General features: G+C 35.4%; 1 pseudogene; it reads left to right on the top strand.

The window, feature by feature from the left end:
* Nucleotides 1-3,351: 3,351 nt before the first annotated feature.
* Nucleotides 3,352-5,654, top strand: LOC141499289 (polycomb protein SUZ12 pseudogene; annotated as a pseudogene).
* The last annotated feature ends 18,953 nt before the right edge of the window (nt 5,655-24,607 follow it).

Genomic DNA, 24,607 nt, shown 5'->3' with positions numbered 1-24,607 from the left:
AAGTGATGCTTTTACCCTTTTTCATGATCTCTTCAGTGTATAGACTGAGTAGTGGCATTGCTGGATCAATGGGTATGCAAATTTTTATTGCCCTTTGGACATAATTCCAAATTTTTCCTGCAGAAAGATTGGATGAGTTCAGAGATCCACTAACAATGTATTAAGGTCCCAGATTTTCCACATCCCTTACAACATCGGTCATTGTCCTTTATGGTCATAATGGCCAGTCTGAAAGTTGTAAAGTCCTGTGTCAGAGATGCTTTAATTTTCATTTCTCTAATGACTAATGATTTAGAGCAATTTTTCATATGAATGGATCACTTGGATTTCCTCAGCTGTAAATTACCTCCACATATCCTTTGAACATTTGTCAATTGGGGCATGGCGTGTGTTTTTATCAATTTGACTCAGTTCTCTATATATGTTAGAAATGAGTCCTTTGTCAGAAATACTATTTGTAAAAAATGTTTCCCAATTTAGTATATTCCTGTTGATCTTAGTTTCAGTAGTTTTGTCTTCCAAATGTAATGTAATCAAAATTATCTAGTTTGCTTATAAGGATATTCTCCATGTATTTCTTGGTTGTAAACTGCTTCCCTTTTCATAGATCTTACAAATAAACTATTCCTGGATCTCCTGGTTTGCTTATAATATTGTCTTTTTTGTCTAAATCTTGTATCCATTTTGATGTTATCTTGGTATAGGGTGTGAGGTATTGGTCTTATCCAAGCTTCTGCCATACTAACTTCAAATTTTCCCAATAGTTTTTATCAAAGAGAGTTTTTATCTCAAAAAATGGAGTCAGATTACGATAATCATTTCATGCTATTGCACCTAGTCTATTCCACTGGTCTACCACTCTATTTCTTAGCCAATACCAGAAAGTTTTAATGACTGATGCTTTATAATATAATTTTAGATCTGATAGGGCTAAGCCACCTTCTTTTAAAGTTTTTTTCATTAAACCTTGAAAATTTGTGACTGTTTATTTCTCCATATAAATTTATGTACAATTTTTCTATCTCATTAAAGTAATATTTTGGAAGTTTGGTAAGGCACTAAATAAGTAGCATATTTAGGTAGACTTGTCATTTTTATTATTAGATCAGCCTGTCATGAGGAGTTTTTCTTTGCCCAGTTTTTAAAAATCTGATTTTATTTGTGTGAGAAGTGATTTGTAGTTGTTTTCATAGAATTTCTCAGACTGTTTTGGCAGGTAAACTAAGTATTTTATATTGTCTGAAGTTACTTTAAATGGGATTTCTCTATCTAGCTCTTGCTGCTATAACTTTCTAGTAATATATAGAAATGTTGAGGATTCATGAGGGTTTATTTTATATCCCACTACTTTTCTAAAGTTGCTAATTGTTTCTAGTAGTTTTTAAGGTGATTTTTCCTTGGAATCTCTAGGTATAGCCTCATGTCTTCCACAAAATGTGAGTTTTGCGTCTTCCTTCCCAACTTTAATTCTTTCAATTTCTTTTTCTTCACTTAATGCTGAAGTGAAGATTACTACTGCATTACTGAATAATAGTGGTGATAATGGGCATTCCTGTTTTCACCAATCTTATTGGGAATGCCTCCAGCTTATCCCTATTGCATATAATGTTTGTTGATGTTTTCAGATAGATACTGCTAATCATTCTAAGGAACAATCCAATTATTCCTATATGCTCTAGTGTTTTAGAAGGAATGGGTTATGTATTTTGTCAAAATCTTTTTTAGCATCTGTTGAGATTATTATATGATTTCTAAAAGGTTTAATATTGATATAGTTAATTATACTAATATTTATCCCATTATTGAACTTATCCTTCATTCGTAGGATAAACCCTGCTTCATCATAGTGTATTATTCTAGTGGTAACTGGCTGTAATTGCTTTGTTAAGATTTTATGTAAGATTTTTGCATCTATATTCATTAGGGTGATAGGTCTATAAATTTCTTTCTCTCTTTTGATTTCCAGGTTTATGTATTAGCACCATATTGGTGTCATAGAAAGTTAGGCAGAGTTCCATCTTCACCTATTTTTCCAAAGCGTTTATATACAATTGATATAGAATTAAATGTTTGAAAGAATTCACTTGTGAATGCATCTAGCCCTGGAGATTTTTTCTTAGGTAATTCAATAATGGCTTGTTGAATTTCTTTTGCTGAGATAGGTTATTTAGATATCTAATGTTCTCTTCATTTAACCTGGGCAAATTATGTTTTTGTAAATATTCATCCATTTCACTTAGATGATCATATTTATTGTCATACAATTGTGTAAAATAATTTCCAATTATTTCTTTAATTTCCTCCTCACTGGTGATGAGTTCAGCTTTTTCATTTATGAAATTTAGTTTCTCCATTTTTAAATCAAATTAACAGAAGTTTATCAATTTTACTTTTTTTCATAAAACCAACTCTTGCTTTTAAATAGTAGTTCAATAGTATTCATACTTTGATTTTATTAATTTCTCCTTTTGTTTGGAACCATAGTATATGGGAGTATTGTGAATTATCTTCACCTGGTGTGTTGAACATCAGAATCTTATCTTACTAAGTGACACAGGAGTGGGAGTGGATTGGAGACTGGAAATATATTTAGGCACTGGTGTTTTGGTGAATAAATGGAGCACTTGGAGATCTTGATGAAGTACTTCTCACCTTTGTCATCCTTTTCTCCTGCCCCTCCAACACTTGCCTGGGGAAGACTAGGAGAGTCCAGAAGTGGGACTCAGCATAAGGGTCCAGGAAAGGGACTCAAAATAGGAGTCTGGAATAGGAACTCAACATCCTTTAATTTTTAAAATTTCTAATTTGATACTTAATTTGGGGGTTTTCATTTGTTCTTTATTTTTTAAGTTGCATATTTAGTTCATTGATTTCCTCTTTCTCTAATTTATTCATGTAAGCATTTAAAGTTATATATCCCCTGGCAACTGCATTGGTGATATTCCAAAAGTTTTGGTACGTTGTGTCATTATTATTCTTATCTAGGATGAAAACGTTGATTCTTTCTATAATTTGTTATTTCATCCACTAAATTGAGGTCATTTAGCACTGTCCTCCCTCCCCCTTCCCCTCCCTGCCCTCCTCTCCCCCTCCTCTTCCCTTCCCTTCCTTTCCCTTTCCCTCTTTTGCCTTCGCCTCCCTCCTTCCCCCACTCGCTGGGGCTTGCGCTCCCCCACTCCATTCCCTGACCCCGCGGACCTGGTGTCGGGCTCGGGGCTGCGGCAGTGGCAGTGGCAGTGGCAGTGGCAGTGGCAGTGGCAGTGGCAGTGGCAGTGGCAGTGGCAGTGGCAGTGGCAGTGGCAGTGGCAGCGGCAGGCTCCTGCACCATGGTGCCTCAGAAGCATGGTGGTCATGGCTGCAGCAGCAGCGTTGGGGAAGGGAGCAGCTCGGGGGTCCACTGAGCTCTCTGCTGGCTCTGAGGGCGGGGGCCACAGTCCAGGTCAAGTCTTCGAAGCTTCGGTGGCCGTGGTGGTGCAGCCTCGGGCAGCAAGGCCTGCAGGGTGGTGGCTGTGGTGTGGCTACTGGGCCACCTCATCTTCTTCCAAAGCAGCAGGCAGCAGGCAGCAGGCAGCAGTTGTGTCTGTGGGAGGGGGTGGGGGTGGGGGGGTGAGGAACCACCCTGCTGCCTTTGAAGAAGCCGAAAATGGAGCAGGTCCAGGCTGATCACAAGCTTTTCCTGCAGGCCTTTGAGAAACCAACACAGAACTATGGATTTCTTTGTACTCGAAATCTATAGTGCCAATATTTTTGCACAGAGCTCTTACTTAGATGCCTCACCAAAACTCCCGAACAAATGTCAAAAGGAAAATATTTAAAGTTGAGACATACTATCAAAAGTAGAGAAAATGAAAGGAGGTCAAGAATCTCAAAGCTTGTCAGCTCATTTACAACTTAGATTTACTGGTTTCTTCCAAAAAAGAAAATGATAAGCCATCATAAAACTTAGAAAATGAACAAAATTTTGATACCTTGGAACATCTGCTTGTGAAAGTTTGTCAAAAAAAATGGAAGGATGTAAGTTGTCCAATAAGGTAGTTCCTACAGGTAAAAAAACTGGTGCCTTTGAACCCAGACCTCAACCAAACAAAACCAGTTAACTGTCCATTCCTTTCTGTCTCAAGTAATGAATTTGAACCTATTAATAGCCATAACGTGAAGTCTTACTCATTGCTATTTACAGTGACACATCCAGGAAGAAGAGAGTTTAATGGAATGATTAATGGAGAAACCAATGAAAATATAGATGACAATGTAGAACTTCCTGCCAGAAGAAAATAAAATGCTTCAAATCATGAAGATGGGAATAAGACTGTTGTTGCAGAGATGACTGTATTTGATACAAAACAGGTGCTTTGTAGCTTTTAGATGGAACATATGAAGAAGCCTTTCAGGAAAAGGAAGAATGTCCATTCAGTAAGAAAAGAGCAACATGATAGGAAACAGTTTTTGACAGGAAGAGGCTACCTCCATTTGAAACATATTCTCAGGGACCTACACTGCATTTCATTCTCTGATGGACAGGAAATACCAATAACGAGTCTACAGCTTCTATAGCCAAGCCTCTTGCAAACCAAAATTCTGAGAGTCTCCATCAAGAAAATAAGCTTGATTCTGTTAAACCCCATCAGACTTTAACTGTGAAAGAATCATTATCTACACATCATCAAACAAAAAATGAAAAGGATATTTTAAATGGACTCAGAGGAAAGTTACACATGTTTTACCAGCTCCTTTATAACAACAATACAGGACAAAACACTGAAGCCCAACATGACTTGCATTGCCCTTGGTGCACACTGAATTGCCTTTATAGTTTACTATAGGCTTTATAGTTTACTGTAAATCTTAAACTATGTCATAGCAGATTTATTTTCAATTATGTTTATCACCCAAAAGGTGCTAGAATAGATATTTCTATCAATGAGTGTTATGCTGGTTACTCTGCAGGGAATCGTTAAGACAATCATCTTCAGCCTGGGTTTACTTTTAGTCATAATGGGCCAGTAATGAAAACACCAATCACATTTTTATATGTAGACCAAAATGTACAGAACCAAGTTTATGTCTGAATTTTTTGCATCTGAAAATAAAGTAGAACAGCAATGAACATACAGCAGCCAACACAATCAGCTCTATTTCTATAGTGACACTTGCTTCACACTCCAATCCCAGAAAAGAAAAGTAAATAGTGAAGAAAAAAGGGAACCTGAATGGTTAAGAAAACAAACCATTACTCAAACAAAGGAATTTTTGGATGTTAATGAAGGAGAAAAAGAAATGATGAAATTATGGGATCCACATGTCTTGAAGCATGGGTTTATTGCTCAATCAAATCATGCCTATATGTTGTTTGTAGATAATTGTGGACAGAAAATCACTAAGAAGAATCTCTGTTGAAATTTCATACTTCATCTGGTCAGCATGCATGATTTTAGTCTCATTACTATAATGTAAATAGACAAAGCAGTCCTAAAGCTCCATAAAATGCAGCAGAAATTAGACAAAGGAGAAGCTACTCTCCTTGCCAGTGAAGAGTTGACTGATGAGCTAAATGGGACCTCCAAAAGGCTATGGTGACATTCACCCAAGGGAGGGTATTTCAGACACATACATTCTCAGGCATTTCTAAACAGAGCAAGAAACAAAAACTTTGAAAGGCAAAATGTGTGTGTTGGACAAACACTGAAAACCATTCTGGGGAGTGCACTCTGTAGGAAGAGCTTCTCTACTCTTATTTTGTAAATCATAAGTTCCAACCAGGCACTGTTAGATGAAGTAAAAAATTTCAACAGACATTGCATCAGGGTTCACTTGCCTTCATTATGCAAGTAATACATGTCACTCATTTGTAGTGATGTTATTGCAATAGTCTCCAGTTTGAGCATGAAGAGCAATACTTCATAAAATGCCTTTATTATATAACTTTAGTGATTAATATCTTATAAAATCTATTGAATTTATAATGTAAAACATTACATATAAATATAAATTTTAGATTTTTTCATTTGTGATTTGTTTTCCTACTTTGTAACTGTGAGATAATGAGGTGGGAATTAGACTATAATTCACTTTTTTGAGCAATTTAGACAGCCAACAAAATAGATTTTGGCAAAATTATTCACATTACTATTTTCAGTTCGACCTTGAACCTTGCTTCTTGAAATCATTTATCAATTTTGAATGTAGAGTCACAGATTTGGACTTAGTTGTACATCAAACAGATTCAGTTATATTTTTCCAAATGATAAGTTAACACTTTTTTCATTTTTAACTGTTTGGGAAGATCTTGGACTTTTTTTACCTTTGATAACACAAGCTAACAGCCTGAGTAGTTAGATTTTTATTTCTGACAGTTGTGTTTTTATGTGCATAATTTTGATGAGTTTGCTTATCCAGTGCATTCTTTTAAACTTGAATGTTCTACTGTTGTTCTTTTAAAATTAAGTAAACACACATTGAAAATTCAGGCATCCAGATCTTCTTATTAACCTTCTATCATAGCATCCCGAGTGATGAATTTCTAGATGCTAATTTCAAAAGAGGAGATGAATTCCCTTTGAGGTTTGAAAGAGAAGTTGTTCCACACACAAGTGTGCTACCCCAGCAGGACCCTCACTCTATCCAAGCTCATCAGAGGAGTCCTGAGCAGTTTCATCCTTTAGTTGCACACATTTACAGTTGAATTTTCCCTAGTAGGAAGTTGTTTCACTACTGGCAAAATGTCAGTACCAACCCCAAGCACTGTGGTTGAGAGTCATCACCTCAATTTTTTATTATACTTAAGATATTGCATTTTCATATACTTTATTTATAAAGGAACAATACTGCTATAAATACAGGCATTTTTATTTCTAATTTCCTTCCCCAACCATCAGATGTGGTTCCTTGTTTTGTTAGTGAGGGGATATGTAAGCTTTCTAATGGTGTCTTCAGAAATTTATAAAGTATAAATACTGATTGTGTTGGTCTTAAAGATGTTTTTAACTGTAAGACCATTTAACTAATGCTGTGGATGTGATTTGTCATCCAGTATTAAGTTCTTAGTCACTGATTTTGGTGTAAAAATAGGAAAAAAGGGAAACTACAACTTTCATTACATACTCCTTGTGTTGTCAGCTCTCCAGTGATGAGTTCTGGTAACTCAAAGTATACCTCAAGATAATGGATCTCTAGCATTTCTCTCTGCCTTTAATTTGCTAATCTGTGGACATATGTAAAAAATAGATTATTTTATGGGACATGTAGGTCTGGAATATAAGAGAAGTTATGCTCTGAAAGCTTAATAGAAGCCTAGCATTGTTTGCAAAAAAGTTGGTGATCTCCCCAAAAAAGTAATGAAATTTCTTCTGAATAAACTTGTCATCTTATAATAAAAGTTGAAAAAATCCCTTTGTTCCGATTTATGAAAATATGCTTTTTCTATATGTACCCTTGATAAGAGATTTTGAAGAACTCATGTAAGCTCATCAGCATTTTAATGGTATAGTAGATGTACTTCAAAAGTGGGGGGGGAAATTTTTTACATTAAATGTTTATTTGAAATAAATGAGGTTATTTAGTTTCCAATTAATTTTAGGTCTTTTTCTCATGACCTATTATTGCATGTGCTTTTTATTGCATTATGATCTCACAAGGAAATATTCATTATTTCTGCATTTCTGCATTTGATTATAAGGTTTTTATGTCCTAGCACATAGAAAATTTTTGTGTGAGTGCCATATACAGCAGAAAAAAAGTATATTCCTTACTATCCCCATTCAATTTTCCTCCAAATAACATTCTATTTATCAATTACCTTCCTTGTTCTTTATTTTATGGTTAGATTTATCTAAATCTGAGAGTAGAGGTTGGGGTCTTCCACTAGTTGCGTTTTGATGTCTACGTCTTCCAGTAAATCATTTAACTTCTTTAAGAAGCTGGATGCTATACCACTTGGTGCATTCACATTTAGTATTGAAATTGCTTCATCATCTATGGTACCTTTTAGAAAGTTATAGATTCCTTCCTTATTTCTTTTGATGAGATCCATTTTTGTAGCTGCTTTGTCTGAGATAAGGGTTGCTACCCCTACATTTTTTTTCACTTCACCTGAAGCAAAATATATTTTGCTACAACTGTTTACCTTTACTCTATATGTATCTCTCTGCTTCAAATGATTTCTTCTAAGCAGCATATTTTAGAATTCTGGTTTTCAATCCATGCTGCTATTTGATTATGTTTTATAGGACAATACATCCTATTCATATTCAAAGTTACAATTACTAATTCTGTAGTGCCCTCCATGCTATCTTGCCTCTGTTTGTATTTTCTCCCTTTTTTCATTTTATCCATATTCTCTAGGGTTTTGTTTTGGAAAACCAACACTTCTAGTGTGTTTTCTCCTTGTATGCAAACTCCTTCCCTTTTGTTCCCCTTTGCCTTTGACCTTTCCTCCTTCCCTTCCTTCTGCCAGTTTCTCATTTATTTCACCTCCCCATTTCCCTTTTCAATACCTGAAAAGTAAGATAAGTTTCTTAACTTAACCAAGTGTGTGTATGTTAACTTTGAACCAAATTTGATGAGAGTAAGGTTCAGGCAGGTGTCACCTCCTCCCTTCTTCCCCTTTGTACCTCTTTAGGTAATGTGTTTTACCCCATTCAGTAATTTTCATTCTTCCCTCTCTTTATTCTCTCCCCTTTTTAAGGAGATATTATTTTTAAATCATTTTAGATCATTTAAATCATTCTGTCAGATAAATCATGAGTGTTCATCACTTCTGGCTAAGTATATTCTCTCTAATAGAGTTGTAATTCTTAAGAGTTATGAGAATCTTTCTCCCAGCTGGCAATATAGCCAATTTCATCTTATTGGATAGTAGTTTTATTTCCCTTTTCCCCTTTTTTGTAACCTTTTCATGTGTATCTTCAGTCTCCTTTTTTTAGTCCAAGTTTATTTTTAGCTCTGGTCTTTTCATCAGGGGAAAGTTGGAGGTTTCCTATTTTGTTGAATATCCATCTTTTCCCCTGGAAGAGAAGGCTCAGTTTTGCTGGATAGCGAATTCCTGACTGCATTCCCAGCTCCCTTGCTTTTTGGAATTTCCCATTCCAGGCCCTTCAGTCCCTTAATGTTGATGCAGCCTTTTCTTGTGCAATACTTACTGTGGCTCCTTGGTACGTGAATTGTCTCTTTCTTTATGTTTGCAGGATTTTCTCTTTTATCTATTAGTTCTGGAATTTGGCCACAATATTCCTTGATGTTTTAATTTTGGGATCCCTTTCAGGAGGTGATTGATGTATTTTTTCAATAACTATTTTTTTCCCTCTGGTTCTATGATATCAGGGCAATTATCCAACACTGAATTCTGTAACATTTAATCCAGAATTTTCTTCATTTACTTTTCACAACTCCTTTTCATTTGCTCAGTTGTGGTTTTGAGAGAGTTGTTTTCTTTTTGCACTTGTCCAGTTGTATTTTCCAAGGATTTGTTTCTTCTTGTAAGGTGTTAATTTTCTCTTGGGCTTCTTTTCCCAATTTTACAAATTGATTTTTAAAGTCCTTCCTGATTTCTTCTATGAAGTTTAGCAACTTCAATTGGGCTGGCCAGTGGGGACTACTAAAGGCTTTCTCTGGAGCATCTGTGACTTTGATTTGTGGCCCACTCACTAGATCTGAGGGGGTGGTGGGAGCAAGGGCCTGAATTATCCTTGAACAATGTGTGCTGTGCCCTTGGGATATATAGTTAATCTTATTATTCACTGAGCACTAAGAGATCTGCTGCCCACACCTAAACCTGGGGGGAGGGGATTGTTATTGTGTTTGTTCTGGGAAGAGTCCCTTTTTCACACAGCTATGGAGGGGCAATAAACTTAAAAATAAGAGACTCATGGCCCTGGTGTTCCAGGCTAGCAGAGCTGGTCAGATTGACATCTAGCTGCTGCACGGAAGCTCTCCTACCCACTACAAAGTAACTCTTTCTCCAACCTTGCTGGAACTCCCCTGCCAGCTCACAAAGTCAAAGCTTCTGCAGCTGCTCTCAGGTTAGACCCAGGTCTCACCCAGTCACCCCTGCTCTCTGCTCTGTAATCCTGGCCCATGTTGCCCTGAGACAGATCTGATTGGTAGACATTCTTCTCCTTTGCTCTTTCTGGACTTTGTGGATCTGAATTCTGTTAAGAGGCTGGATTCATATTAGTTTTGAGGCAAAGCCAGAAAACCTTAAAATAGTGCCTGCTTTCTTTCCACCATCATATACTTAGTCAGAATTAATGGACACTGATGAGTTTTCTGTGACTTTGATAGAATTATGTAAAAACAATATCTCCTTAAAAAGGGTGACAATAAAGAGATGGGAGGATGGAGGAGATTGAATGGAGTAAATCACAGTAAATGAAGAGGTAAAAAAGACCTATTGCAATAGAGGGGAAGATGGGAGGGTGTAAGAACTGCCTGAATCTTACTCTCATCAGATTTGGCTCAAAGAAGGATTAACATACACACTCAGTTAAGTTAGGAAACTTATCCTGCTTTTCAAATATTAAACAAGGAAAGGGGAAGGGGGAAGGGAAAAGGAACTAACAGAAGGAAGGGAATGAAGAAGGGATAAATGGAATAGGAAAGATGTGGGGCATGGGTATAAGAGCGCAAACACATTGAAGGAGGTGGCATTCAGAAGTAAAACACTGGGGAATGTGGATAAATTGTAAAAAGGAGAAAAATACAAACAGACGGAAGATAGCACAAAATAAAGAGTTAATAATTATAACTTAGAATGTGCATGGGATGAAGTCTCCTATAAAACATAAGTGAATAGCAGAGTGGATTAAAACCTAGAATCATACAATACGTTGTTTACAAGAAACTCATTAAAAACAGAGAGATACATATAGAGTAAAGGTAAAAGATTGGAACAGAATATATTTTACTTCAGCCAAGTTGAAAAAGGCAGGGGTAGCAATCCTTATCTCAGACAAAGAAATTGCTAAAATGATCTCATTTGAAAGAGATAAGGAAGTAAATTATATTCTTCTAAAAGATATCAGAAACAATGAAGCAATATTAGTATTAATATGTATGCACCAAGTGATATAGGATCCAAACTCTTAGAAGAGAAGTTGAATGAGTAAAGGAAGACCTAGATAGCAAAACTGTACAGGTGGGAGATTTCAAATTCCATCTCTTAGATTTAGATATTTCTAACCATAAATTAAACAAGAAGGAAGTTAAGGAGGGAAATAGAATGTTAGAAAATCTAGACATGATAGTCCTTTGGAGGAAACTGAATGGGGATAGGAAGGAATATATATATTCTGCAGTACATGACACTTACACAAGAATTGTCCATGTACTAGGACATAAAATCCTTATAATCAAATGCAGAAAAGCAGAAATAGTGAAAATTTTCTTCTGAGATCATAATTCAATAAAAATCACATGCAATAATGCATCATGAACAAAAGACCTAAAACTAATTGGAAAATAATCTCATTTTAAAGAATGAGTGGATCAAATGACAAATTATAGATGATATTAATTATTTTATCCTAGAGAATGACCATGAGACACATTACTAAAACCCATGGGACACAGCCAAGGCAATTGTTGGGGGATAAATTATACCTTACATACTTACATGTGCTTACATGAGTAAAAATAGAGAAAGAAGAAATTAATGAACTAAGTTTACAACTAAAAAATTAAAGAAAGAACACATCAAAAACCCACAATTAAAGACCAAATTAGAAATTCTAAAAATTAAAGCAGAAAATAATAAAATCAAAAGCAAGAAAACTATTGAAATAATAAATAGTTGCTTTTATGAAAATAACAATAAAATTGATAAATCTTTGTTTAATGTGATTCAAACAAATAAAGGAGAAAATTAAATTACTAGTATCATAAATGAAAAAGATGAGCTAACTACCATTGAGGAGGAAATTAAAATTATAACTAAGAATTATTTTTCCCAGCTATATGCCAATACATTAGACAATCTAAGTGAAATGGATGAATATTTACAAAAAATATATGTTGCTAAGGTTAAATGAAGAGGAAATTAAATACCTAAATAACCCTATATCTGGAAAAAATTCCAATAAGATATCATTGAGCTTCCTAAGAAAAAAATCTCTGGGGTCAGATGGATTCACAAGTAATTTTTATCAATCATTTAAGGAACAATTGGTTCCAATTCTATATAAACTCTTTGGAAAAGCTGGTGAGGGGGTGGCTAGGTGATGGCATGGCTAGTGGCCCAGTGGATAGAGCACTGGCCCTGGAGTCAGGAGTGCTTGAGTTCAAATTCAGCCTCAGACACTTAATAATTACCTAGCTGTGTGGCAAGCTTGGGCAAGCCACTTAAACCCCATTTGCTTTGCAAAAGAATTGAAAAAAACCATAAAAAAACTGGTGAGGATAGAACTCTAGCTCCTTCTATGATACCATTATGGTACTGTTGCCTAAACCAGGACAAGTCAAAGCAGAGAAAGAAATTTATAGACCTAATGAACATGGATGCAAAAGATCTTAAATAAAATCTGAGCAAAAAGATTACAGCAAGTTATCCCTAGGACAATACATCATAACTAAGCAGGATTTATCCCAGGAATGCATGGTTGGTCCAATAAAAGGAAAACTGGTAGGATAATTGACTAAAACAATAACAAACCCAACAGAACCATATGATTATCTCAATAGATACTGAAAAAGCCTTTGAGAAAATACAGCATCCATTCCTTTTAAAAACACTAGAGTGCATAGGAACAAATGGATTTTTCCTTAGAATAACAAGCAGTATCTATCTGAAACTATCAACAAGCTTTATATGCAATGGGGGTAGGCCAGAGGCATTCCCAAAAAGATCAGGGTGAAATAAGAATGCCCATTTTCACCACTGATATTCAATATTGTGTTAGAAGATTTAGCTTCAGCAATAGGAGAAGAAAAAGAAATTGAAGGAATTAGAGATGAAAAGGAAGAAAGAAAACTCTCACTTTTTGTAGATGACATGAAAGTTTATCTGGAGAATCATAAAAAAATTATGTGTAAAACAACTAGAAACAAGGAACAACTTTTTCAAAGTCGCAGGATATAAAATAGGCCCTCATAAATCCTCAGCATTTCAATAACGCTAGCAAGATACAGAAGCAAGAGCTAGAAAGACAAATCCCATTCAAAGTTACTTCAGATAATAAAATACTTGGGAGTCTATTTGCCAAGGTAGTCTCAGAAACTCTATGAAAACAACTATAAAACACTTCTCACACAAATAATAGCAGATTTAAATAACTAGGCAAATATCAATTGCTCATGGATAGAGCAAGCTGGTGTAACAAAAATCACAACTCTATTTAAATTAAACTACTTATTTAGTTCCCTGCAATCAAAATTTTAAAAAATTGCTTTAATGAGCTAGAAAAAAGTTTTAGTAAATTCATTTGGAGAAACAAAAAGTCAAGAATTTAAGGGATTTAATGAAAAAAGTGCAAAAGAATCCATCTGGTTCTACCAGATAAAAAAATTATATTATAAAGCATCAGTAACCAAATTGTCTGCAATTGTCTGAGAAAAAGGGTGGTGGAGCAATGGATTTAACTAAGTAAAAGAGATATCAAGAAATGGTTATCATAATATGATGTTTGATAAACCCAAAGAGATCAAATTCTGGGATAAGACCTCTCTCTTTGATAAAAGCTGTTGGGAAATTTGGAAGTTAGTATGGCAGAAAGTTGAATTAAACAAACATCTCACATCTTATACCAAGTTAATATCAAAATGGGTTCAGGATTTAGACATAGAAAGACAATATTATAAACAACCCTGATGATCAAGGACTAGTTTTCCTACCAGATCTATGGGAAGGGAAGAAGTTTATGACCAAGGAAGAGATGGAGGACACCATTAAAAAACAAATGAAATAATTTTGATTACATTCAATTTAAAAAGATTTTGCACAAATAAAACCACCTTAACCAAGATCAAAAGAAATATGGTAAATTGGGAAACAATTTTTACAACTAACATTTCTGAGAAAGGACTCATTGTTTTCTTAGTTTTTGCAAGGCAATGGGATTAAGTGGCTTGCCCAAGGCCACACAGTTAGGTAATTATTGAGGGGTCTGAGGCCGAATTTGAACTCAGATACTCTGGACTCCAGGGCCGGTGCTCCATCCACTGCAACACCTAGCTGCCCAAAAGGACTCATTTCTAATGTGTGTCTCTGTGTGTGTGTGTGTGTGTGTGTGTGTGTGTGTGTGTGTGTGTGTGTGTGTAAAGAACTGAGTAAAATTTATAAAAGATTAACCCATTCCCCAATTGACAAATGGTACCCAATTGACAAAATGACAAAAGGATATGCAAAGGCAATTTGCAGATGAAGAAATCAAAGGTACCCATAGTCATATGAAAATTGCTCTAAATAATTACTGATTAGAGAAATAGAAATTAAAGTGGCTCTGAGATACCATCTCATACCTATCAGATTGGACAATATGACTAGAAAGGACAATTTTTAGTGTTGGAAGGAATGTGGGAAATCTGGTATACTAATACATTGTTGCTGGAGTTGTGAGCTCATGCAACCCTTCTGGAGAGCAATCTGGGATTACATCTAAAGGGCAATAAAAATGTGCATACCCTTTGATCCAGCAATACCACTAAGTTTAAGAACAACACTTGTCCAAAAACTTTCATAGCAGCCCAGTTTGTGGTAGCAAAGAATTGGAATTAAATTAAATGTCCATCAGTTGGGGCTGAAGAAATAATTGTACATGTATATTATGGAACACTGTTCTTCTACTAGAACCCAAGAGGGATGGGAATTCAGAGAAGACTGGAAAAACTTGCATGAACTGATGTTGAATGAGATGAGCAGAACCAGAAGAACATTGTACATCCTTAACAGCAACATCGGGTTGATGATCAACCTTAATGAATTTGCTCATTGCATCAATGTAATATTCAGGGACAATTTTCAAGCGCCTAATTTGGAGAATACTATCTGTAACCAGAGAAAGCACTGTGGAGTTTAAACAAAGACCAATTTTTTTAAAGTGTCTTATGTTTTAAATAATTTAGGTATATTTCATATATTTTCTCATCAAGGATATGATTTCCTCTCTCAACACATTAAATTTTGTCAATGAATAGCATGAACACAATTTAGAGACTATTAGACTACCTTCTGTGGGGGGGATGGGGAGGGAAGGGAGGGTGGGGTAGAAATTTCAAAATTCAAAACCTTACAAAAATGATATTTAGTAACTACTATTCTATAAAATTGGAAAAAATATTAAAAAAAGAAATCACCATTTGACAAAAATTGTTTGAAAAACTGAAAAAATAGTGTGACAAACACTAGGCACAGACAAACATCTCACACTGTATACCAAAATAAGGTTAAAATTGGTACAGGATTTAGATATAAAGGGTGATACCATAGATAAGGTGGCAAACTAAAAATAATCTATCAGATTTCAGGAAAAGGGACAAATTTTATAGGACTAGGAAGATACAGCAGAAAGAGCTAGAAAGAGAAATCACATTCAAATATCCTCAGACAAAATAAAATAGCTGAGAGTCTATCTGCCAAGGCAGACTCAAGAACTTTTTGAATACTATTTCAAAACTCTTCTCATGCAAATAAAATCAGATTTAAATACTTGGACAAACATCAACTGTTCGTGGAAAGCTCAAGCTAATATAACAAAAATAACAATTATACAAAAACTAAACTACTTGTTTAGTGTCAGACCAATCAAAATTCCAAAAAATTACTTAAATGAATAAGAAAAAGTTATAAGTAAATTTTAATAGAGAAATAAAAAGTCAAGTATTTCTAGGGATTCAATGAAAATAATGCAAAGGAAGGTGGCTTAGCCTTATCAGATCTAAAATTATAAAGCATCGCTCCTCAAAATTGTCTGGTATTGGCTAAGAAATAGAGTGGTGGACCAGTGGAATAGACTAAGTGCAATAGCAGGAAATGATTATAGTAATCTGCTGTTTGATAAGCCCAAAGAGTCCATCTATTAGGATAAATACTCTCTCTTCTCTAAAAACTTGGGAAAATTGGAAGTTATTGTGGCAGAAACTTGGATTAGACCAGCACCTCACAGCCTATACCAAGATAAGATCCAAATGGATACAAGATTTAGACATAAAAAACAATATTATAAGCAAACTAGAAAAATCAAGGAGTAGTTTACTTGTCAGATCTATGGAAAGGGAAAGAATTTATGGTCAAGGAAGTGATAGAGAATATCACTAAAAACAAACTACATAATTTTGACTACATTAAATTAAAAGGCTTTTGCACAGGCTAAAACCATTTCAACCAAGATCAAAAGAAATGTAATAAATTGGGAAGCAATTTTTGCAACTAGTATTTCTGACAAAGCACTCATTTCTAAAATATACAGAGAACTGAGCCAAATTTTCAAAAAAAAAAAAAAAAAACAAGCCATTCCCCAATTGACAAATGGTCAAAGGATAGGCAAAGACAATTTACAGCTCAAGAAATCAAAACAATCCATAGTAACATGAAAAATTGCTCCAAAACATTGCTTATTAGATAAATGCAAGTTAAAGCATCTCTGATGTACCACCTCACACCTCTCAGACTGGCCAATATGACCAGAAAGGACAAGGATCAATGTTGGAATGAATGAGAGAAATCTGGGACACTAATACATTGTTGGTGGAGCTGTGAACTCATCCAACATTTTTGGAGAGCAATTTGGGATGACGCCCAAAGGGCAACAAATATGTGCATACCCTTTGATCCAGGAATATCACTACTGAGTCCATACCCTGAAGAGATGATAAAAAAAAGGATAAAAACTTGACATAAACAAAAATGTTTATAGCAGCCCTGTTTGTGGTGGCAAAAAATTGAAAATTAAGTGAATGTCTTTCATTTAGGGAATGGCTTAACAAACTGTTATATATGTATGTCATGGAACCCTATTGTTCTATTAGAAACCAGGATGGATGGAAATTCAGGGAAGCCTGGAGAGATTTGCATGAATTGCTGCTGAGCAAGACGAGCAGAACCAGAAAAACATTGTATACCTTAACAACAACATAGGGTGATGATCAACCCTGATAGACTTGCTCATCCTTTCAGTGAAACAACTAGGGACAATTTTGGGCTATATGCAAAAGAGAATGCCATTTGTATATAGAGAAAAAAAAATGGACTTTGTCAAATTAGAAAAAACATAATATTATAATGTAATTTTATTATTTCATATTTCTTCCTTAAGGATTTGATTTCTCTGTCATCACATTCAACTGAGATCAATGTATAACATGGAACCAATGTAGACACTAACAGAATGCCTTCTGTGGGGGTGGGGGGAGGGAAGCAAGAAGGGAGGAAAATTGTAAAACTCAAAATAAATAAAATCTTTCTTTACAAAAATGAAAGGGGACAAATTTATGACCAAAGAAGAAATAGACTATTATTATAAAATGGAATCTGGAGGATTTTGCCTATATGTAATTTTAAAAATTTCCAATAATAAAATCAGTGCTATCAAAATTAGAAGCAAAGCAGAAAACTGAGAAACAATCTTCACAACTAGGCTTTCTGATAAAAGTCTAATTTTTAAAATACATAGAGTACTGCAACAAATTAATAAGATTACAAGTCATTCCTCAATTGAAAACTGATCAAAGAATAGGAATTGATAGTTTTCAAATGAAGAAATTAATGAAGTATATACTGATATGAAATAATGCTCCAAATCATTATTGATTTGGAGAGAAATACAAAGTAAAACAACTATAAATTATGCCCATCAGATTGGCTAAGAAGACAAAGGGAAAATTGGCTAAGAAGACAAAGGGAAAATTATCAATATTGAAGAGACTGTGTCAGGATTGGGACATTAATACATTGCTAGTGGAGTTGTTAACTGATCCAACCATTCTGACCAGCAATATGGAACATGACCTAAAAGCAATAAAACTGTTCACACCCAATGACCCAACAGTTCCAATTCTAGGCCTCATTCTAGAAGAAATGATTAAAAAATGCTAAAAGTAGACATGTTCCAAATATTCATAGCTGTTCTTTTTGTACTGACAAAGAATTGGAAATTGAGGAGATACCCATTATGGGGGAAATGGTTGAACAAATTATGGTATATGAATATTATAGAATACTATTCTTGTATAAGAATCCATAAATTGTCAAACTCAGAAAAGCATGGAATAAATTACGGGATTTTATACTGAGTGAAGGCAAAAGAACCAAGTGAACAATGTACACTTTAACAATCATATTGTGAGATGTTCAACCCTGATTAATGCAGCTGCTCTCAGCAGTTCACAGAGTGAGCATAACCCTATTAGACCTGCAATAGACAGTGCTACACCCATCCAGAGTAAGAAAAACAAACCAAAACAAAACAAAACAAAACAAGAAACCATTCATAATCTGATGAACACTATATTCATTTTAAAAAGAAAATATCTCTTGGGTATTTCTTTCCCTTTATCCTAATTGCTCATACTGAAAATGACTAATCTGTAAACATATTTAACACAAATGTTTTATGTCCACCTGACTGTACACTGCTGAGGTGAGGGGAGTGGGAATGGAGGGTGGAAGAAATTTAGTAATTTAAATATATATATATATATGTGTGTGTACATATATAAATACATATATATGTGAATATGAATGAATGTTGAAAAGTTTTCATAACTAGAATTTGAAAAAATCAATAAAATAAAATATAATGTTGCAAATTCATTGTCTATGATTCCTTTTAAGAAGATGTGGATTCCTTCTTTATCCATTTTAATTAGAACTATTTTTGCTTTTATTTTATGTGAGATCGGGCTTACTACCCCTGATTTTTTTTCTATTCCATCTAAACCATAATATATTTCTTTACATCCTGTTACATTAACCTTTGTGCATCTTTTTTGTTCAAATGTGTTTCTTATCAATAACATACTATAAGATTCTGGTTTTTAATGCATTCTGCTATCCACTTCTGTTTTATGGGAGAATTCATCCCATTTACATTTTCAATTAAGATTAGGTAAATTTTACTTTTCAAATGAGTTGTTTTTCTTTTCTAGTTAGATAAGTTTTTGTTTTGAAGGTTTATTTCTTTTTTCTACTCAGTCATTTTTACTATTAAAGAGTAAATTCTTTTTAGTCATTTTTTCATAATTTTCTTGCATGGCTCTCATTTACTTTTTTTCATTTTTCTTCTTGCACTTTTTTGTTTTTTAAAACTGTTTTTGACTGCTTCCAAGAGATCTTTTTCCATTTGAGAAAAATTCAAAAACTACTTTTTTGTAACTGATTTCCTTGTCTAAGATATTTTCATCACCTCTGTTAAAAGGATCACTTTCTATGGTAATCACTTTTTTTTTTTACTCTTATTTACTTGAACTCTACTCTTATGTCACAGAGAGAATAATCCCAAGCTTTTTGTGTTGGAATCAGGATTCCCTCCCTGTTTTCTCACTTGTTTATGGCATAGACTTTGTAGTAGCTTTGTCCCTATTTTAGGGTAACCATGAATTTCTGCTTGCCAAATCATTGCCTATGCAATTTGCTCCCTATCCCTTTTGTTGCATGAATATTCTCAGGGCTTGAACATTGTCACTGCTAATCTAATGCAATACAGGCTTTCTGAGCATTGACCTGAATTACACTGTGGTTAAGATCCTTCCTGTAACTTTCCAGTTTCCCTGCCTACACTAGTCTATACTTCCCTTTTACCCAAAAGAGACATACTTTACTTAGATTCCTCCACAATATCTTGAATTGAGAACTTGTTTCACTCTTTTTTGAGGGAAGAGTTGGTTGTACTGCTTTGAGGTCTATGTAGAGGTTTCATTTAAATTTGTTTCAGGAAAATTTTTAGGAACTTTCTAGCTTCATGGTTCCAGTTTGTCTTCATCCTGGAAGTCCCCCTATGATTCCTTCTATATGTACCTTTTGAAAGATAGAATTGGCTCAATTATAATCCCTTTTTTCAAAGCAAGATCATGAACACAAACCAATATAGATCAGAGGTGCTAAACAAAAGATACTATACTGCATGTATCCCCTAATCTAAATCAGTTCAAAATATAAATGTGGAATATTTATCAAAACAAATAATATGATTTAAAAGTAGGTCAATTTTGTACATAATTTTCTAGGTCAGCAAGAGTCCATAGGGATCTTTATGTATGCTTTAGTGGCCTGTATTTTATTTGAGATTGATATCAGTGGGAATAAACAATAGAAGGTGAATCTTAAAGTCAGGAGGTTCTGAGTTCCGAATTGAACTTTTCTGTGTGTTTTTAAAAATTTTTTTAACTTATAATTATTTTATTTTTGTACAAATGATTTTTATACATTATTAAATTATTATTGTTTAAGAGAAAACATAATAGCCCCCCCCAAAAGTATAAACCCTCATGAGCAATAAAGTAAAGGAAAGAGGAAAAACATTAAAATTAAAATAATAGCAATAATCATAATCATAATCATAATCATAATCATAAATAATAGGGGCAGCTAAGTGGCACATTGGACGGAGCACCATGCCTGGAGTCAGTAGCACTGGAGCCCAAATGCAGCCCCAGATAAACAGCAATCACCCAGCTTTGTGACCCTGGACAAGCCACCCCACTGCCCTGCAAAAACCAAAAATAAAATAAATAAATTAAAATAAAATAAAATAAAATAAAATAAAATAAAATGAAATGATAATAATAATGCTGCTGCTGCTGCTGCTGCTGCTGCTGCTGCTGCTGCTGCTGCTGCTGATGATGATGATGATGATGATGATGATAGTAGGGGCAGCCAGGTTGCTCAGTGGACAGAACACTGACCCTGGAGTCAGGAGCACCCGGGTCCAAATCCTGTCTCAGACACCCAACTATCATCCAGCTGTGTGACCCCAGGCAAGCCACCCAATACCATCTGCCCTGCAACCCCCCCAAAAAAAATAACAACAATAATAAGAAAAAATGTTCTTTAGTCTTTGTTCCACCACTACAAGCTCTGTCACGGGGTGGATCACATTCTTTAGGATAAATCAATCACAAAAGCTGCTTCCACAGTTTTCCCCTGTTGCCATTGCTGATCACAACTCCCTCCATTCGTACTTCTCCACTGCCATGTACTATATTTTCTCTCTCCTTTTACTCTGTCTCTGCTTTAGGGTAGCTGAGTGGTGCAACAGACTAATCACTGGCCCTGGGGTCAAGAAACCCCGAGCCCACCTACCACCCCTTAGGCCCAGCAGCGACCCAACCCTGTGGTCCCAGACAGGCCATCCAATCCCAGCCCCTTGCAAGATGTAAAAAAGAAAATGTGTTATATCTGACCACTCTCCCCCCCAGTTCATCTCTCCTCCATCATTCACATCCCCCCATCCCCCTGTCCCTCTGCTCTCCTTCTAATAAGAAGGAGATGCCTAAACCCCATTGAGTATATATGCTGTTTCCTCTCTGAGACATCTCTGATGAGGGTGAAAGGTTCCCTCATTCCCTCTCACCTTTCCCCCTTCCATATTGTTGCAATAGCTCATTGTATTAAATATATTTCTAATTATATGAACTATCTTAGTCTATTCTACCTCTCCTTTTTCTTACTCCTATTACATTTCCCTTTTAGCCATTGACTCCATTTTTACAATATATTATATCTTCAAATTCAGCTCTCTCCTGTGCTTCATCCATAAAAGCTCTTTCTACCTGCTCTATCAAATGAAAAGTTTCTCATGAGTATTATCAGTATCATTTTTCTGTGTAGGAATATATGTAGTTCATCATCATTAAGTAGCTCATATTTTAAACTTCTCCTGAGTTCTGTATTTGAAGATCAAACATTTTGTTCAGGTCTGGCCATTTCAACAGGAACATTTGAAATTCCCCTGGTTCATAGAAAGTCCATCTTTTTCCCTTGAAGAGGACATTGAATTTTGCTGGTTAGTTGATTCTTGGTTGTATCCCAAGCTGTTTTGTCTTCTGGAATATTATATTTCAAGTCCTACGAGCCTTTAATGTAGTTGCTGCTAAGTCCTGTGTGATCCTAACTGCAGCTCCCTGATATCTGAATTATGTCCTTTTGGCTGTTTGTAATATTTTCTCTTTGACCTGGGAGTTCTGGAACTTGGCTATAATATTCCTGGTTTTTTTGGGGGGGTGGGGGAAATCTCTCTTTCCAGGGAAGAACGGTGGCTTCTCTCAATTTCTATTTTGCCCTCTGGCTTTAGGATATCTGGGCAATTTCCTGTAGGAATTCTTTAAAAATGATGTTGAGGCTCTTTTCCTGATCATGAATTAAAGGTATCCCAATAATTTTTAAATTATCTTTCCTGAATCTCTTTTCCTGATCAGTTGTTTCTTCAATGAGATATTTCACATTTTATTCTAATTTTTCATTCTTTTGATTTTAAAGTGTTGTGTCCTGATTTCTAGAAAAGTCAGCAGCTTCCTTCAGCTCCATTCTAGATCTGAAGGGTTTCTTTTCCTCAGAGAGCATTCTTATCTTTTTTTCCATCTGGCCAATTCTGCTTTTTAAAGCATTCTTCTCCTCAATAACTTTTTCAACTGTTTTATCCATTTGTCCTAAGCTTGTTTTTAACAGGCTATTTTCTACAGCATTTTTTGGGGGTCTCCTTGACTAAGCTGCTGACTTCATTTTCATGTTTTTCCTGCATCTCTCTCATTTCTTTTCCCAATTTTTCTTCTATCTCCCTCACTTGATTTTCAAAGTCTTTTCTGAGCTCTGTCATAGCCTGAGCCCAATTTCTGTTTTTCTTGGAGTCTTTACATGGAGGAGCTTGTACTTCCTCATCTTCAGACTGAGTATTTTGATCCTTCTTGGGATCATAGACAAAGTATTTCTCAATGGTGTTCCTCTTTTTTCTCTGCTTACTCATTTCTCCAGTCTGTGCCTGGTTTTGGGGTGCTTCCTGAGCTTTTGAGTATTACTGGGATCCCACAAGGATCTCCATGTGTGAGACTCAGTCTTCCCTCCTGGTCTGTGAATAACCACAAGTGGACCCCTCTGCCATGGAGCTGAGGTGGTGGGACCACGCTGTTCTTTGGAGGGCCTAGACTGCAATCATGGAATGAATATGTTCAGAGCCCCAGAGTCCTGTTCCAGGGACAGAGGACAGACCTCAGCAGTCTCTCTTCATACCCCTACCTATACTCAGCACTCAAGCCTGGGGGTTCCTGCTTACCAGTTCCTGGATCTGAGCTGCTGTGGCCATGCTGCTCACTGAGTGCCCTGAGGGCTGGGCTTCACCCATTCACTCTGGCAGAGGCTTCCAGCTGATCTTCCAAGTTGTGCCCAGTGCTCCCTGAATGTAGGTCAGGAACCTGCCCCTGGTGCCATGAGCCATGGCTCCCAAGGCCCTGGTGCCCCCAGGAGGGGGAAGTTCCTTCACTCTGGTGGGTCGCCCATCTAACCCCATGGATCTTAGCCTTTCCAGTATGTTCCAGGTTACCTTGGGCTGGAGAACTGCCTCACTGGATCCCTCTGTGGGTTCTGTCTCAACAATTTAGAGTCCTTATGAGTCTTAAGAGAGAGCACCTAAGAGAGAATCTTCTGTCACAATCTTGGCTCTGCCCCCTCCAAATTGAACTTTAAGCCTTCCTATATGTCTTTTGATGTTACTTAACATCTAAGCTTCTTATTATTATAAGATAAGAGAAGTTATTAATCTTCTTCATTCCTATGAGATGTTTTCATTTTTTAAAATTATATAATTCTCTATACTGATAAAATCATTTATCTTAATGAAAAATAAAATAAAGATGAAACATTTGTTAAAGATTATATAATTTAAGTGAAGTTCAAATAAATGAACTGTTCTTCTATTCTTGAGCATATCCTGTTAATATTTGCTCAGTGAGAATGCTATGAAATTGTTAAAGAAGCTTATCTGTGTAGATTTATCTTGGGTGGAAAAAGATGTCTTTAAGACTTTAGTAATATTTTAAGTCTTATCATTTTATACCCAGTAAGCTAAAAGGTTAGAAGGAGAAAGAGGGGGAAAATGACAAATATAGGAAAGGATATGACAAATCTGGGACAATAGTTCATTGTTTGTGAAATTGTAAAATATTTTAAGAACTGTGAATTTTAATATGGAACTATGCCCAAAGAATTTTAAAACTACCCTTACTCTTTGGTAAACCAAATTCATTCATTAGGGATATTGGTTCACAATTTTCTTTCATTTTTTGATTCTTCCTAATTAGCTATAAGTAACATATATGTGCCATAAAAGGAGTGTGGCAGGATTCCATCTTTATATACATTTTTTCCTGCATCTCTCTTATTTCTTTTCCAAATTTTTCTTCTATCCCCCTTACTTGATTTTCAGAATCTTTTTTTGAACTCTGTCATAGTCTGAGCCAAACTTCCATTTTTCTTGGAGGTTTTAGATGCAGGAGTTTGTACTTCCTTATCTTCAGATGAGTATTTTGATCCTTCTTGGGATCATAGACAAAGAATTTTTTAATGGTGTTCCTCTTTTTTCTCTGTTTACTCATTTCTCCAGCATGTGTCTGGTTTTGGGGTACTTCCTGAGCTTTGGAGTATTATTGGAATACACACTTTGGGGTTCTTTTTTGGGACATGACACTAGGACCT

This window comes from Macrotis lagotis, chromosome X (assembly GCF_037893015.1).
Source record: "Macrotis lagotis isolate mMagLag1 chromosome X, bilby.v1.9.chrom.fasta, whole genome shotgun sequence".
Classification (NCBI taxonomy): domain Eukaryota; kingdom Metazoa; phylum Chordata; class Mammalia; order Peramelemorphia; family Peramelidae; genus Macrotis; species Macrotis lagotis.
Note: the sequence above shows the minus strand (reverse complement) of the source record. Positions and strands in the feature narration are given on the sequence as shown.